Source organism: Cryptomeria japonica, chromosome 7 (assembly GCF_030272615.1).
Source record: "Cryptomeria japonica chromosome 7, Sugi_1.0, whole genome shotgun sequence".
NCBI classification, from domain to species: Eukaryota; Viridiplantae; Streptophyta; class Pinopsida; order Cupressales; family Cupressaceae; genus Cryptomeria; species Cryptomeria japonica.
The window spans coordinates 587,724,766-587,741,775 of record NC_081411.1 but is presented as its reverse complement, the minus strand read 5'-3'; positions in this window follow the sequence as shown (position 1 = coordinate 587,741,775).

Below are 17,010 nucleotides of genomic sequence, written 5' to 3'. Positions count from 1 at the left end.
CATTGTGATCAATTATGTCTTATACAGGATGAATCCTTCCTGAAACCAGACATTGTGATCTGATCATGTCTTATACAGGATGAATCCTTCCTAAAACCAGATGTTGTGATCAATTATGTCTTATACAGGATGAATCCTTCCTGAAACTAGACGTTGTGATCTGATCATGTCTTATATAGGATGAATCCTTCCTGAAACCAGACGTTGTGATCAGTCATGTCTTATACAGGATGTAGCCTTCCTGAAACCAGACACTCTGATCATGTCTTATATAGGATGAATCCTTCCTGAAACTAGACGTTGTGATCAGTCATGTCTTATACAGGATGTATCCTTCCTGAAACCAGACACTCCGACCATGTCTTATACAAGATGAATCCTTCCTGAAACCAGATATTGTGATCAATCATGTCTTATACAGGATGAATCCTTCCTGAAACCAGACACTTTGATCATCTTTGTCTTATACAGGATGAATTCTTCTTGAAACCAGACTGAATCTAGATCTTATCAATCGAATCAAATCAAATCTATCTGGATATCAATTTTGCAAACCTCCAAAGATCAAATACCTCAATTGATCTCCCGAGGGGGCATCACCATACCATAATCTATCAATCAAGAGTCGGGGCATCCTATCAAACCAATATCAGCATCAAAACAAGATTATTCTTTGAATCAATGTGTCATCACACCTCGCTTCAAAGAGGGGCAAAATGTAGACACTTAAAAATAATTATTTTAATTATTCCTCGCATAATTAATTAATTAATTATGTTAATTCAAATTCCTCTCAATATTAATTAAATATAATTAATATTGTCACTATAGCATATGAATAAATCAATCCCTTTCTTTATTCTTCTAAAAAAATCAAATCCTCACAAATCTTCCTCTTAGCTAATTAATTTCAATTAATTAGTTAACCTACATGATTCCTACAAATCATCTTCTTAATTCATTCTTCTAGAAACTCCCTAAACTCACTTAACATTATTCTTCTAATTTTTTATTCCCTCCACTCATTCTCTCTCCTAGTCAAATTCTCCTACAAATATTAATCCCACCTAACATTTCCTCTAATCCCCCTCCTAATGAGTCGTTAATGGTTAATCATCATGATTAGCCACAAAGTCAACTCTTTGTCCTTTTCATCCAGCCACTAGCTTTAAATGCTCTTTTCCTAAGTGATTGTAAGATTTTCAAAATCACACATTCCTCTAGGCATCCCCTCTCCCAAGGAATTTTTAATTCTTTTTTATTCCTCCAATCCCCATGATATCCTTTTTTGGAGAATTTTTAATTCTTCCAATGCATCTTGTGGAGTGTGGAGATACGAAATGCCTTTAAGGCATATTTCTTGGTCTCCACACCCTCTCTTGGACCTTGTGTGAGCTCACAAGTAAATCTTAGCCCTTCATCTTGAATTCATTCTAGCCATATGTTTTCCTCTCCTCTTCCTATAAAATAGGGTTCCATCCCTTCATAAAAAACATCTTGAAATCCAGTAAGCTTATGCTGCCCTTTTGAGCCCAGGAAATCATCTTAGCAACTAAAATTGAAGGATAAAGTAGAAATTGAAAAGCATAAATTCTTTGATGAGCAAATAAAGAAGTGTACCAGAGATTTTGACACACTTCTACCAGAATTGTGTAATTTATTGAAAGAGTACAAAAATATGTACAAAGACGCCTGTAAGACAAACTTTTTGACTGTAGATATTGATAAGAAGATGAACAAGGTATAGGATGAAATCAACAAACTTGCAAATAATTTTGCTAACTCACCTGATACATTATCAGTTTTTGAACAGAAGATAACAAATTTTGAGGAAGAATTACTTAAATTGGAAAGAGAAAAGGAGAGAATAGTGAATAAGGCAAATCATCTGAGATTAAAACTGAGTCCAAGATTGGACTATCTAGCATCATTGCGGAAGGAAATATCTGAGGCACTAATACAGGGACATAAAACACCGGCAGAGCATTTGTAGCATCTCACCGATATAGCTAACAGAACAGAGACAACAATAAGAGATAGTAAAAAGTTTATGGAGAGCATAAACTTGATTTTGGCGGATCTATTTCAAATTGTAACTACCTAGTTACAAGGTTGAACCTACAAACTCTACTGACATCTTGACAACCTATGTCATTGATGCCAAAGGGGGAGTAGTGGGATGAGAAAATTCAATATCACAGGAATCATTTGCTCAGGGGGAGCACACACATTTTTGGTAACATTTTTTGGACTTCACATTTTTTGGATACACTTTTTGAAATTTCTCATGAGTGTTGCCATCAATGACAAAGGGTGAGATTGTCGGTATATGCACACTCCAATGACACATTGTATGTGATTGAAGGTTTTGTCATTGATGGCAACCTTGCAATCCTATGGCACCGGCAAGGCATTACACTAGCAAGTTACTGCACTGGCATCAGCAGATCAAACTCTACATCGGCACTCAGGACACCGACACCGGCACAGAGAAAGGAAGTATACTGGCACAAAGGCTGACAGGATTTTGTTATATTATATTTTTTTTATTATTGTAAAAATTTGTAAGCCGACTTGGCATATTGTAAAATGACTCTTATATATAAAAAAGATCATTGTAGACATTTTGAAAAAAAGTAAGGAAGAGAAAAAAGTAATGTATGCGAAATATTAAGGCAGACCCATTATGCAAAATATAGGTTAAAGGGTTTATGTAAGAAGTAGAGCAGCAACCGGTACTGGATCAGGCATTGTAGATGCTATTGTAAAGTAGTACAAGATATTGGATTTGTATAATCCACATTGTAAGTCAGTGAGACTTCCTATTTGAGCAGTGAGCTCTAGGCAGTTGGCCTTCCTGCATGTGCAGGCCCCTATTGTATGTAATATTCTCTTATAGGCTAGTAAGTGGATATTGTGGGTCACAAAACCCACCGAGGTTTTTCCCACACCGGGTTTCCTCATTAAATCCTTGTGTTATGGTGTTCTTTTCATGTGGATGTTCTTAATTCTGTTTATTGCATTATTTCTTGCATACCGGTACACTTTTATAATATGTTCTGCATGTTTTAAGTTAAGAAAATCTGTACACCGGTTAGATACTGATTCAAACCCCCCCCCCCCTCTCAGTATTTGTGGGAATCCTAACAAACAGTGCATACAAATCAGATTTCAATTTATTTTTTGTTCAAACATGATCGTCAACAGAAAACAAAATGTGAAGACTGTGGGCCGTTGGAATCCACAAAATGGCCCACAAGGCTCTTTTTTATTTACAAAAATCGGATATCTGATTTTAATGTATAAATTTGTGGTCCCAAAAAAATTTCCCATTTTTTTTACTGTTGCCACATTAATGGCAATGACAGAAATTGGATATCCGATTTTATTACTCGTATTTTAGAGAGAGAGAGATAAACAGACAGACAAACAAACATCAAGGGAGGGGGAGAGAGAGAGATTAGGGGAGGGAGGGAGGGAGAGAGGGAGAGAGAGAGAGAGAGAGAGAGAGAGAGGAGGGGAGAGAGAGAGAGAGAGAGAGAGAGAGAGAGAGGAGGGGAGAGAGAGAGAGTGGCCATGAGGGGTCGTATATTGTCCTTAGGGGTCATATGGTGTCCCATGACCCCTTAGGACACCATGTGACCCATAACAACACAATTTGGGGTCTTAAGGGGTCATATGGTGTCCTAAGTGATCGTAGGACACAATATGACCCCTTAGGACACCATATGACCCATAATGACCCAATATGGTGTCTTAAGGGGTCATATGGTGTCCTAAGGGGTTGTAGGACACAATATGATCCCTATGGACACCATATGACTCATAACGACCCAATATGGTGTCATAAGGGGTCGTATGTTGTCCCTAGGGGTCTTATGGTGTCCCATGACCCCTTAGGACACAATATGAACCATAACGACACAATTTGGTGTCTTAAGGAGTCATATGGTGTCCTAAGGGGTCATAGGACACAATATGACCCCTTAGGACACCATATGATTCATAACGATGCAACATTGTGTCATAAGGGGTTGTATGTTGTCCTTAGGGGTCATATGGTGTCCCATGACCCCTTAGGACACAATATGACCCATAACGATAGAATTGGGTGTCTTAAGGGGTCATATGGTGTCCTAAGGGGTCATAGGACATAATATGACCCCTATGGACACCATATGACTCATAACTATCCAATATGGTGTCATAAGGGCTCGTATGTTGTCCTTAGGGGTCATATGGTATCTCATGATGCCTTAGGACACCATATGACCCATAATTTCATAATTTGGTGTCTTAAGGGGTCATATGGTGTCCTAAGGGGTCGAAAGACAGAATATGACCCCTTAGGACACCATATGACCCATCACAACCCAATATGGTGTCTTAAGAGGTCATATGGTGTCCTAAGGGGTTGTAGGACACAATATGACCCCTTAAGACACCATAGGACCCATAACTACCCAATATGGTGTCATAAGGGGTTGTATGTTGACCTTAGGGGTCATATGGTGTCCCATGACCCCTTAGGACACAATATGACCCATAATGACACAATTTGGTTTCTTAATGGGTTATATGGTATCCAAAGGGGTCGTAGGACACAATATGACCCATATGGACACTATATGACTTATAATGACCCAATGTGGTGTCATAAGGGGTCGTATGTTGTCCAAAGGGGTCATTTGGTGTCCCAAGGGGTCGTAGGACACAATATGACCCCTTAGGACACCATATGACCCATAACGACCCAATATGGTGTCTTAAGGGGTCATATGGTGTCCTAAGGGGTTGTAGGACACAATATGACCCCTTAGGACACCATAGGACCCATAATGAGCCAATATGGTGTCATAAGGGGTTGTTTGTTGACCTTAGGGGTCATATGTTGTCCCATGACCCCTTAGGACACAATATGACCCATAACGACACAATTCGGTATCTTAAGGGGTCATATTGTGTCCTATGCATATGGTGTCCTAAGGGGTCATAGGACATAATATGACCCCCTATGGACACCATATGACTCATAACGACCCAATATGGTGTCATAAGGGGTCGTATGTTGTCCTAAGGGGTCATATGGTGTCCCATAACCCCTTAGGACACCATATGACCCATAACGACACAATTTGGTGTCTTAAGGGGTCATATGGTGTCCTAAGGGGTTGTAGGAGACAATATGACCCCTTAGGACACCATAGGACTCATAACGGTCCAATACGGTGTCTTAAGGGGTCATATGGTGTCCTAAGGGGTTGTAGGACACAATATGACCCCTTAGGACACCATAGGACCCATAACAACCCAATATGGTGTCACAAGGGGTCGTATGTTGTCCTTAGGGGTCATATGGTGTCACGTGACTCATTAAGACATTGTATGACCCATAACGACACAATTTGGTGTCTTAAGGGGTCACATGGTGTCCTAAGGGGTCGTAGGACACAATATGACCCCTTAGGACACCTTAGGACCCATAACGACCCAATATGGTGTCATAAGGGGTCGTATGTTGTCCTTAGGGGTCATATGGTGTCACATGACCCCTTAGGACACAATATGACCCATAACAACACAATTTAGTGTCTTATGGGGTCATATGGTGTCCTAAGGGGTCATAGGACACAAAATGACCCCTTAGCACACCATAGGACCTATAACAACCCAATATGGTGTCTTAAGGGGTCATATGGTGTCCTAAGGGGTCGTAGGACACAATATGACCCCTTAGGACACCATATGACCCCTAACGACACCATATGGTGTCATAAGGGGTCATATGACCCATAACGACACCCTATGGTGTCATAAGGGGTCATATGACCCATAATGACACCGTATAGAGTCGTAAAAGGGTCATATTATGTCCTAAGCAGTCATATGGTGTCTTAAAGGGGTCATATGACACAATATGACCCCTTAGATTATAATATGATCCATAATGACACAATTTGGTGTCTTAAGGGGTTATATGGTGTCCTAAGGGGTTGTAGGACATAATATGACCCCTTAGGACACCATATGACCCATAATCTCTCTCTCCCTCTCCACTAATCTCTTTATCTCTCTCTCCCTTCCCTCTCCCCATCTCCCTCTCTCTCTCTCTCATAATATCTCTCTCTCTCTCTCCCCCCTAATATCTCTCTCTCCCTCTCTCTCTCTCTCTCTCTCTGTCTCTCCCACTTCCCCCTCTCCCTCTCCCTAATATCATATACTAATTTATTTATAAATTAATATATTACAATATTATATATTAATATATTAATAAACACTATATTAATTATGTGTGCAAATTAAGTTAGTGAATTTACTTATTAAAATCGGATATCTGATTGTACTAGATATCCGATTTTATCGGATATTCGATTTTTATTTTACAAATTTCAAATTTCAAATTTTGGCTCAAGAATGCTTTGGGATTTGGATTGGAAGTGACAAGCCTGGAGAGTAAATTGAAAAAATGTGTTTTTCAATATTCCTTGATTTTCCAAACTTTACATTGGTGGCTAATGACTTTTTTTGTAGCCAAAATTGATAAAATGAAAAGGGTTTTTTAAGAACATTCTCAACTTTCCAACAATATAAGGCTTGTCTTATTTCAACTTTAATAAATAATTATTATTTATTTTCTAATTGAATTGTGAGAATAGTCCTGATTGATAGACTGATTGAAAAACACTCATAACTTTCAAACGATATAACATTTTTTGAATCCGAAACATGCATCACATTTTATGCTTCGTCTACTATAGGGAAAAATTAAATTTCTTAAGGTTTTGACCAAGTTAAGGTGGTCAGACGTAGGAGTTTCTGAATTTCTGAAAAAGTTGTAGTAAAAAATTCATAAATAATTATTTACTTTATAAAAAATTATAAAAAAACGTGTGTTACATCTGGACATGAGTCTAATACTTATATTATAAAAATTATAAAAAAATATTATGATTTTATTGTGATTAGGGTGGTCAGACATACGTCTACTTCTTATCTTTTTCTTGAAATTTAAGTACCACTGCATTGAAATTTGAAATTTTCATCAAATAGGATTTTTTTTCTTTCAAAAAACAACTAGTAGCTTAGAAACTAATTTCAATTTTCTATAGATTCTCTTGTTACATATTTTAAAAATAATGTTCACAAATTATTCAAATTTTCATGTCAAGTTGCATAACTCTGATTTTCTAAAATTTCATTGCCACTTAAGGGCCGGTTTTGGCACACCATGATCCTGCACATACCCGATTCATACAGTCCTTCATTTGTCTTGAATGTTTTCTTCCACTCATCTCCTTCTCTAATCCTAATATGATGATATCCACTCTTCAAATCTATCTGTGTAAAGTATCTTGCTCCACTCAAACAATCCATTATGTCATCCATTCTAGGTAAGGGAAACTGGTATTTCACTGTGATCTTTATTTCTCTAGAATCAGTACACATTATCCATTCTCCATTATTATTAGGTGCCAATACTGTTGGTACTACACAGGGACTTAAACTTTCTCTGATCAAACCTTTCTTCAACAGTTCCTGCACTTGTCGGTTCAACTCTTCATTCTCTGCCGGTGTCAATCGATGTGCAGCTTTGTTAGGCAAACTAGCTCCAAGAATCAAATCCCTGCAATGACTGATACTTCTTACTAGTGGTAATCCATTAGGAACATTATCTGAAATGATGTCTTCATACTCTGTCAACAAATTTTTTATCTCCTCCAGTTGTTCTTCTCCAGGTTCCGGTCTCTCAGTCTTCTTAGGAATCAAGGAAAAACACACATTTGCGTGTCTCATTCCATCCAGGAACTTCCTTTCATCCACCAAACAGATCCTAGCATTCGTACAAACTTCACTCTTCAAAAGCTCCTCCAAAGGTAACAAGGTTTGCTTCATTCCATTTGCCACAATGGTGTATATGTTCTTCCTTCCATCATGTATTGCCTATCTATCAAACGACCAAGGTCTACCCAACAAAAGGTGACAAATATCCATAGGCATAATATCACACAAGACTTCATCATGATAATTCCCAATTTTCAATTTCACCAAACATTGCTCACTTACCAACAACTTGTGTTCATCCCGAATCCATGCTATCTGATAAGGCTTAGGGTGTTTCAATCTTTCCAAATTAACCTTATTCACCATCTCTTCTAAAACAAGATTATCTAAACTACCACTATCAATAACAACTTTACAACACTTACCAGATACCTTACATCTAGTCTTGAACAAATTTCTCCTCTGCAAGGGTTCCTCTTCTTCTCCGGTATGACACAAAACTCTCCTCATCATCAACAGTTTTCCATCTTCCAGTTTGTTAGATAATCTGGTGGGGCTTTCTTCCACCACTGCTGCTCTTTCGGTACTCTTTGTCTTCTTACATTCAAATTCATGATGTCCTTCTCTTCCATACTTAAAACAAGTTCCTCTAAATGCTCTCTTATCTTGTCTTTTGTCATCTTTTCCAAAATTCTCATTCTGGTAGCCCTCCAGTTCTCTTCTCTAGTAGAAATTTCTATCATCCTTTCGGTATGAACCATCTTTCTAGTATGGATTACCTCCCCTACTTACTTATTCATCCTTTCTCTGATCTGTACAGGTACCTCTTCCTCTGGTATATCCTCTTCCTCCTTCAAATCTACTTCCGGTAAACCTTCCACCTCTACCTTTCTACCTCTGCTCATGTCTCTTATTTAACTTCTCTTCTACTTTTAAGGCATACTGGTAAGCTTCTTCAACACTCTCCAATTTGATCAAACTGAGTTCATCTTGTATAGACATCCGCAATCCATTCAAATATCTAGAAACTTGTCCAGCTTCATCATCTACATGTCTGGATTTGATATTCAACTTATAAAAGGCTTCGGTGTACTCCTTCACACTAGATTCCTTCTGTCTCAAATTCTACAACTTCTGGAAAAGGTTTACTTGATAATTAACCAGTATAAACTTTGATTTCAACTTTGCAACCATCCGATCCCAAGTCTCATTTTTCTCTTTACCTCTCCTCTGTCTATCAACTTGCAAATGCTCCCACCAAAGAGATGCATGACCTTTCAACTGGGTATAGGCATATTTCACCTTCCTTTCCTCTGCAGTGTTTTCAAAATCAAAATACTTTTCCATTTCTGAGATCCAATCCATTAATTCATCGAAATCCAACTTTCCATAATATTCCGATGGGGTAAAATGGGGTTTAGTATTATCCCTACTCAAAACCCTCAAAAACCTTTCCTCATCCGGATCAACCACTGGTGGGTTTGCTTGTTCCGTCGGGGCTTATTTTGCCTCATCTTCACTTAGATCCTCAATATGTCAACCTCTTCTTTGTGTTGTATTCACGGCTTCCAACTAGGCTATTATACCTCGCAACATTTCCATCACTGCTGGGTCTGCATTCCCACGTGCTCCACCATTCCTAGTTCCTCTTCATGCCATCGATTCATGCTAATCCTCTGCAATTGCAGGTCAGATATGCAATCCACCACCCTACAACAAAATTCAGGACACGCAACCTTCAGAATGAAACTTCGCTCTGATACCACTTGGTGCAGCCACTCGCAAGGAGAAACCTCAAAGAGATATGTCCTATTGGTTAGCAAGAGTAAACACAATGGAAACACAGAGATATGATAGAGGAAATGCAAAACTAATGGAATTATATCATGAATTGTGAATACAATCAACTCATAATTATCTGGGTTACATAGATTGGCAGACAGGCCTACAAGAACATGTAGAATAGGTCACAACTGGGACCTTGAATCAAGAGATTTATCTTCTAAGTTCTATCTCCTATCTTCTACTATTCTCTATTTGCTATTTGTTGTCTTCCTAATGCTCATTTACATTGATATATATACATAATCCAAGAAAAACAAGTTGGCCCAAAGGATCAAAGCCCGAAGAACAAAACCTAACGTGTACAACCAACAAGGTCGGCCTTCGCCAAGAGACTTGCGGAAAAATCCAAAGGATGAAACATGGAGGGTTGGCCACATGCCAAAAACATCAGGATCAACATTCAAGGCTTCGCAATCTTTGGAATGGGTTCTGGTAGATCACCAGAATAGGTCTTAGGCAATCAGTAACAAAGGAGCAACCGGTAACAAGAAACTGTCATGGGAACCAGTAGCGATATCTTGCCGAAAAGTGATCCAAATGCGATGCAGTTTGGAAGCAAGAAAGATGATCAAGTCTTTGAGTAGAATCCAACTCCATAGGTTCTAGTGAACCAAAACCGGTACACAGAAACTGCAAACAGAACAAACGAAAATGTTTTTGGTTGATGCAAGATTACCATGAATCGAGGATTCTCCTACATCACATCTACAACATTGGGAGGCAGAGTATCATCTTCCTTCACCGTCTTCCCATCTTCTTCAACATCATCTATTGATTTATTGAGGTCTTGAGGATTGGGTTGAACATTAAGATAATCATTCCCTTTATCTGGGTTGATTTCGGTGATGACAGGGCTCCGCTTGTTTTTCTTCTTTGGCAGAGGGGTAACATAATCACTATCAGTCTCCATCTCCTCGTCATCCTCTTCATCATCTTCAAGCTATCTATCCTCCTCTTATACCTTACTTCTTTTTCCTTTAACCCCTCTTCTAGATTTTTTATTTCCGGACCCAGAAGCCAAATCTTTGTCCTTCTCCTTCCTAGAACCCTTAGCAGGGGTAATCTTGTCAACATCATCTTCCCACTCAGTATCAGACCCATCATCTTCACTTTCATCAGAGTTCTCAGACTCATCATCCAAATCTGAAAGCTCAGTGATAGAATGCTGCATAGAGGAAGCCTTGACATGGTTGTATAAAAACAACATTAACCCTTCATGCATGGGAGGGTTACTGTGTGGGTTAGCCCTAAAATCCTTAATGCTAGTGTTAAGGGAGCTAAACAAATAGAAGGGAATAGACACCAGATCTTTATGGAAAAAATGATTCAGAATCACAAAGTGATAACATATTGCATGACAACAAACATAATCCATCTCCATACCTTCTTTATCACTTTCGGTGAGTAGTAGGTTTTGCCAGATTTCACCAACTTGGTTTTCTCAGACTCCTCCTTTGGGAATCGCTTGATAGCAGCTTCAGTGAACTTCCTGTCTCTGTAAAAATTTTTGCCTTCCATTGGCATACCAATAACTTCCGTGATCATCCCTTCGTCAATTTCAACCTTTCTTCTTCCTATGGTAATTTTTCCATCTTTCCAATTCTTTTTGAAAATTCTGGTAACAATATGGTTTTTCCCTACAATTATGTCCATATACCCTATCATCTTAGCCATTTCCTGGAATAGCCCAGGCCTTCGACTTGTCTTTCCATTCATCACAGGAGAGCGGCTCAATTCTTTTCCTATTACCTCCCATGGCGTCCGCAAACAGATAATTCTTATCCTGCACAATGTAGAATAGGGAGAAAACAGAGATCAAAGTGTAGAGCAAGAAGGTCTTCAAAATAGAAATGGGTACCCACAAAACATGTGGAGTCTTGTCCGTATTAAACGCCAGCTTAATCTTCGAGCGCCGCTCTTTCTGATTCATTATGGCCTTTTTCATTGGCAAGTGCATTATCATAATTACTTATCACTCCCTCATAACCATGCACTCTATCATAAATGAGGAGGGCACATGCCTTGTGAGGAAGATCCAACTCACCTCTCTAGCTCATAGTGTGCTCAGCATGGATGACGATGTTGGCAACCCAATCAACAATAGTATTGGTCTCTCTATAATTGTGAGACACAACACATAGCTCAAAAGAGTTGATTATCTCCTTAGCTTGAGATATGATATTCTTTATGGTCCATGAAGGGGAGGATAGGCCCTTTAGGCATTGAACTATATTATTAGAATCTCCCTCAAGCCAGACTTTAGTAAATCCTATCGATTTAACTAGGGAAAGAGTTTGGTAAGAATCCATGGCCTCAACTAAGTGGTTAGTTTGTGATCTCATGGGGAGTGGCACCATCGCACTACAATAGCTAGCCTCATTTCTTATCGCTCCCCCACACCCATCTAGCCCCAAGTTTCCCTTGGCCGCCCCATCAAAATTAGCTTTGATCCAACCAGTAGGAGGAAAGGTCCACTTACTACTTTATCTCTTGTTTTTGTTGTCATCTCTGTCTTTAGAAGCATAAACATTCCAGTTTTTGAAGAGGTCAAAATCATCCTTTCTTCTGAAAAGAAGAGGCTTACCATTAGCTTTTAAATTTTCCACAATGGCCCACTTGATTTTGGTAGACACCACTTCAGGAGAGGAGTAGGAGCATCTAGAAATCCTGTTGTTCCTTTCTTTCCAGATTCCCCAAACCACATGAGGCAGGGTGAGGTCCCATAGAAATTTGATAGATTTGTTCAAGGAACGACATCTCCAGCTAGTGAAACACTCTTGAATAGAGGCAGGAAAGACCCAATTCAGGTTCCAAAGCTGCAAAATCTGCGACCAAATAACAAAGGAGAAGGGACAATGGATAGCTAAATGGTTAACATTATCTTCCTCATTTTGGCAGAGGTAGCACCTATTAGGCAGATGGAAGCCTCTTTTGCAAAGATTATCTATTAAAATATAAAATGTTACAAGATATAAATATAAACAAAATAGAGGATGAAATCCTCAATAGACTACAACACATTATATCTTCATTTCCCTTTCTTTTGGAGTCTTATGCCTCTTTATAGCTTTAAAAATGGTCCTAATTTCTATCTTCCACACACAATTTAAATTTTGTAACTCCAAAAGTAAAAAAGAATCCAATTTTGGTAGCTGTAACTTTTGATTTGAGTACTTGATTGAGTTCATTTTTTAACTATAATGTTTCAAGTGCTCTACACCCTTGAAATTATATTTATCCAATTTTTCCAATTTTAAAGTTCAAAATTTGTAAAAACCTAAATATTTAGTAGCTTCAAATGCATATATGATCTTGGCTAAAAAATCAGCCATAATGTGCATAGTTTAATTCTATGTAGCTTTGGGTAAAATTTTGTCTTTATGTACTCAAATGAAAACTTCCTATTTTTATTCCTTTTTGAGATTTTGAATATTCTAAAACATTACAAATTAAGATTTTTAGAAGAAATAAGAGTCATGGGTAATTTTCAAAATAAAAAATAAATAAAATAAAACATCTTTTAGGTTGATGCAAGATTTCTCTTGCATTTCTAGATGCTCTTGCATCCATTGATAGGTTTTTTAATCATGCATTGTATAAGTGAATTAGATCTTATTTGAAAATAAAATATGAGTGAATTAAGGATTGATTTTTGTTATCAAAATAAAAAGAGACTCATTATTATATCACCCCCTTAGTTATAATACATGGAAATTTGAGCTCTATATCATGTTTTACTAGCATGTTAGAGTAGACTTGTTAGACTTGTAAAGAGTATCAATGTGTAGTTGATATTTTTAATGATAGAATCTTTGTGTTTTAATCCAATCCTATTGGATCCAAATTTTTTGGATTAGAAACATGGATGTTTGGGATGGGATTTATTTTATGATAATATACATTTTTATTATTTGAGTAGCACTTCCTTTTTAGAATGGATTTAACATTTTTTTTGGCAATCTTTATTATGAGATGTTTAGGGTTAATTTTCTATGAAGTTAAATTGAAGGTAGAGCCTATATTTTCTTATTATTTGAATGCTATGAATAGTTGTAATCTAATGACATGATGGTGTATGTTGGCATTATGATATGTGTTAAATTTTTCTTTTATGCTTGTCATATTTGATTGATGATGTCAATGCTTATGTTCATATAGTTTACACTTTAATTATGACTATAATTTTGGAGTAAAATCATTAGCTTGTTTCATACATTAAACTCTTATAAGAGTTTTAAGACCCTCTATGTATAAAATTGCAAATTTAGACATGAGGAAACACCATTGAATAATAATCTATTGAATTAAAATAAATCTCTTATTTTATAATTTTATATATGTTGTTGAACTTTTTCTGTAAGTAAATGTTTGGTTCAAACCATTTATTTTCAACACATGTTTTTTTTTTATGTAGACTTGTTTTCTTGGATTTCAATTACTGATATTAGGTTGTGAAATTAAGTGGTGTATGGCTCTTTTTCTAATCCTTATGTTCAAGAGGGAATGAGATTATGGACTAATCTCTAATCTCTACCTTAAAGGAAACTATATTCTCTTATATGTGTCATGGCGACTCACACAAAATGGTTAATTCTAAATATCTTTTGTAATCATGATTTATATGTTGGAATTGCATTTATCTTCAGTGTTGTGTTTTTTCATAGCACCTTGAGCATGTGTGCGTGTAATATAAGTAGATATATTTAATTTACATTAGAAAATAATTATTCTTCCAATTTTTTACTATTAATATCTTAGCTGAAAGGTTGGGGCATTACAAGCCTCCCCCACCTTCTCCTAAAGGACAACACAACCTTAACAAATAACTTGAGAAAATCTTACTATATATCCATCATAGATATTCTTAAAACATCCAATACTCATAAGGATATATTGTAAAAATTCCTTCAAAAGTAAAGACTCCTTGACAAACATTAACCCATCCCAATTCGAAGTCCTTGTCAGAAACATGTCCTCACTTCATTAGCCTACTTTTAACCAAAATTAAATGTCTCCTATTAGCCCATCCCATAATCTCCCTCTATACACTAAGTCCTTAATTACAAAAACTAGAGGGAAAGTTATACTTGTAGATAATTAATCAATCTTGAATATCTATACATTGATATTAATCAAACATCTTGATTACTCTTAAGCGACACAATACTCAAATACCATGACCATCAATGCATATAATAATGTAGAAAGAGAATTACTAATCACTCTGCATCTTTCTATCATGATTGAACCTATCACACGATAAAATTTTCTACATGACATTGATCTTGACATCCTTCTTAGCGAACCATAGATTCATGTCATGTAAGTCATCCTCACACCATTGCATCAAATTTATGTTTACATGGATAGAAGTAACTATATGTGGTGATCCTCAACCTTTAAATAATAAATAAAATCAACTTCCACCTTTTCATTTTTTTAATATATTTAATCCATTTTCTATAACATTGGAGTCTGAAGGTAAATACATATTATCTCCCTATGAAAAGCGGCTTTGAGACTAACAAAAGGTCCCTAATACCAAGCGAGATTAGAATGGATGGTGTCGCTGTAAAGTAAAATATCACAGGCAGTGTAAACACAGCAAAAGATGACGGCGATATGTTATTTTAGATACCGATGAAGATGGGCACTAGGTAGATTGGATGATTGTGGAGTCGTAGAAATAATTTCATATTCTTCCTTAGCTACCCACTCTGGATTTTCCAATAGATTGAGAGCCTGTAAGTATTGGATTTCTTAGAAGATAATGTTGTTTTCTTGGGAGGAATTCTACATAAAAAATCATTATGGTAAAGCTTGCAGAAAAAAAGGCATTTTCCTTTTAATAAAAGAATACACTTTATGCATATAAACTCTTTGTTTGACCATGCTTGTATATCATTTAATTTTTTATTTTTTTTTGAAAAATAGGGGTAAAAACTTTATTGAAATTTAGAAAAGCTGAGTACAAAACAGCAAAGGGCCAAAGCCCTAGGTACTACAAGAGATTACAGAAAGAACAAGAACGAGAACTTCATTCCCCAACACCACTTTCATCTTCAACAAGAATCTTCTCCAAATCCTGACATAGCTCATAGGGCAACTGCTCCCACTCATCAATCCTCCGGTCATCAACATCTTCTGATGCCCATTTAGCCAGACAATCAGCTGCCCTATTCCATTCCCTTGGAATATGGGTAAACGACACCGAATCCATTACAGAGCTAACCTGTAATATCTGTTTTACTAACACAGATAGTTGCCAACTAACCTCAGACATCTTCCTCTGAAGGAGCAAATTAACCAGAATTTGAGAGTCAGCTTCACAGATCACCTTCCACCACCCTAGGGCATAAGCTCTCTTCAAAGCATATAGGATAGCCAAGCCTTCCATCCTATTAACAGTCTGCACCCCCTCATTAGCCGAGAAGATAAAGACCACAGATCCAAAAGAATCCCTACCAATCCCAGCTGGGCCTGGATTACCCCTAGAAGAACCATCCGTGTTAATTTTCAGAAAGCCAGCAGGAGGGGGGAGCCATTTCCCCATCCTTTGAACTCTATGTTTCACACGCCTACCTCTCCTGGCGCAAGCTAAGGCTGGAGATATCCCCTGTATACCAAACCTATTAACTATCTCTGCATCGCCTTCCTCCATTGGCAAAATAATCTCACTCTTAGCTGTCACAGTTTCCTGGACCATTCCCATAATTCTAGTCCAAACCTGTTGAATCCCCAATTGTTCACCCCGAAAGATTCTACGATTCCTTTCCAACCAAACTTGCCATAGCAAAAAGATAGGGCCAGCATACCAGACATCCTGCAAGAAGGGAGCCGAGGAAGGGGGCCTTCCCAGTCTCATCCAAAACTCAGCTAGGGAGGATGCATGAAAGCACTGACTCTTCCAGGCATCCCACCAGAAGTGCCATAGTTGCAATGTGAATGGGCAGCGAAAGAATAAATGTGGAGAATCTTCCTCCCCCCCACCACATAGAACACACCTAGAAGGGCCAGCAAAACCCCTCTTCTGAATATTGTCCCAGGTCAAGCATCTATTCCAAGCCAAAGTCCAAGAAAAGCAATTACATTTTGGCCAAGAGAAATTATTCCAGACTCTCTTCCACCAATGGACTTCCCCACCAGCAAATTGTTGAGAGAGCAGCGCCTGATAACCAGAAGACACAGTGTAAGTACCTTTGGGATTAGGGGACCAGGCCAACACATCACTATCCATCAGGGCGCTACAGCTACGACCCAAAAGGATGTTATGAAGCTCAGCACACTCAACTTCCAACCCAAGAATAGGCCACTCCCTTGAAGTCTTCCATCTTGCTTCCACTACCTGCCCTTGAAGGGAAAATGACTTGAAGTCACACACCC